Below are 2,353 nucleotides of genomic sequence, written 5' to 3'. Positions count from 1 at the left end.
GGTTTCATGGCTTTTTAAGGAAAGCTTCCATCTCTTAGCCTTTTACTATGATAAGGGCCACAGGGCAGTGGTGTTTGATTTTGGGGTTGTTTCCCTAGTCTTCGCCCAACCAAGGGCATCTGCAAGACAGTGGGGTAGGGGTTTGTAGTGTGCCAGGGCACGTCTAAACATCGGTGGGCCATAACGCACTACCTCTAGGGTCCCCTACTACTCCGAGATCTCCTACAAGTTTAGCGTGTGTGGCACACGTGGAGGCACTGTAGGAGTCTTGATGATGGAGACGGTGGTGGTGGCTAAATGGTTAACAAAACAAACTGACAACCTTGATGTGCCAAGTACGAATCCAGTTCGTTCCACAACAATGTCAAGGATGTTGGCAATCTTCACATGACCCCTCTCGTTCGCAAGCTTGATGATGGAGTGGCTATGTACTGGCATAGCTGCTCCCTTTTCACCACGATGTTAGCCAGCGGTGTTAGCCACGATGTTAGCCAGCGGTGTTAGCTGAAAGTGAGAAGGCTTACAAGCATGAACTTAACACTAACTTATACCTAACACACAAGAGGCATCACACCCCCCTGCCGGATTAAGAATCCAAACGCACACATATTTTTAAATTATATGTTTTTGAAATCATTTTTGGGGTGTCATGTGCTACTAGTCGTGGATAAATGGAACTGTTGGGGAAATACAGGTGAGATATTAGCCGGCGATCAAATACTAGCTCTAGTCATGTCAATATATGTATTGTTTGTAGAAGCATCCTGCATTTGAAGACATATTTATCATTACAACTAGTTTTTTTCTGTAAATTATTGGTATTTTAAAATCTCAGATTATAAATTAAATTTTAATGCGTTCATTTTATTTTTTTTTTTTTAATACAACATCAAACGAAAGAAAGTAAAACAAAAGTCCGTTTTAACCATATTAAATTGGTTATTGATGTTTACAAATATTAGGCTGCGAATTACATTTTTAAAAAATGATTCTAAATAAATAAATAAAACAAACGAATGGAAAAGAAAATGTTTATTATATTCAGTCGAGGTTACAAAAGTAAATTAAGGTGCCTACTTCCCTTCGTTCGTCTTTGAGAGACCCTTAAGCAAGGTTAAGAACACTCTTAAGTTCTCCACCACCCGATTAGGGTAATGTGAGGTTATGAAAGCAGGTGACTGATGTAATACCGAAGAAATCTATATATCTATAAAAATAAAAATGTCTATCTGCGTGTATGTCTGTCTGTCTGTCTGTCTGTGTACACTTCCCTACCAATTTTTGTTCTACAGACTCGAGATTTGACATAAGGTGTACTGGCGTTTGGGAAAATCTTTTTAATCGGTTTTCTGCCAGAAATTTGGCTGTTAAAGGATCGAAGTTCAACGATTTGACCTTTGAGAACTCTACCAAACCCCTCCGCCAATTTTGGGTCTAAACATGTGAAATTTTAGATATAGGTTCCTTGGACATGGATCTAACTTTAAAATTTTATTTGAGCCCATAATAATAAATTTTAAGGGGTCATAATTAGGGTCAAATTTAACAAAAAAAAATGACCTTTGCGGTCTCTAACAAATTACACATTTGAATATTACATAAGATGTATTCAGACATAGTGCAAGCTTTTTAATCGTGTTTTGCTGGAAATTGGGCTTCCATAGTGTCAAAGTTAAAAAGATTTTACCTTTGCTGTCTCTAGCAAACTATTAAGCCATTTTGGGTCTGAACATTTGAAATTTTACATAAAGATATTCAGACATGTAACAAGCTTTTTAATCAGTTTTAGGGAGAAAATTAGGCTGGCAATAGGTCAAAGTAGAAAGAGCTGACCTTTACAGACTCTACCAAACTCCACCGCCAATTTTTGGTCTAAAAACTTGAACTTTTAGATGTAAGTTACTTGGACATGTGTCAAACATTTTAATTCAATTTGAGTCCAAAATAATAAACATTGAGGAGTCAAAAGTTAAAATATTTGACGTCTGCGGTCTCTACCAACGTTTCTCTATGGTAGTTAAGGAAGCTTATTATATAGAAGGCATTACCTACATATTCACACTTTTTAATATATATATATATATATATATATATATATATATATATATATATATATATATATATATATATATATGCATATAAAGTTATGAACAGTACATAGGTCCTGAGCAAAGCCGAGCGGAACTGCTGGTTAGGAATATTTCTCTTCAATGTTTTTTATCTTGCGCTGAACAGAAAATTTCTCTGGGTACAAATATAGTTTTTTGGTCCGAAATTCAGTATAAATTCGCGAGTTATATAACTTGAGTTTCGAATTCGGTTTCGATTTTAGTGGATTTTTATTTTGAAATCA

Source organism: Euprymna scolopes, chromosome 23, assembly GCF_053919585.1.
Source record: "Euprymna scolopes isolate OS-2025 chromosome 23, ASM5391958v1, whole genome shotgun sequence".
Taxonomy (NCBI): domain Eukaryota; kingdom Metazoa; phylum Mollusca; class Cephalopoda; order Sepiida; family Sepiolidae; genus Euprymna; species Euprymna scolopes.
Note: the sequence above shows the minus strand (reverse complement) of the source record.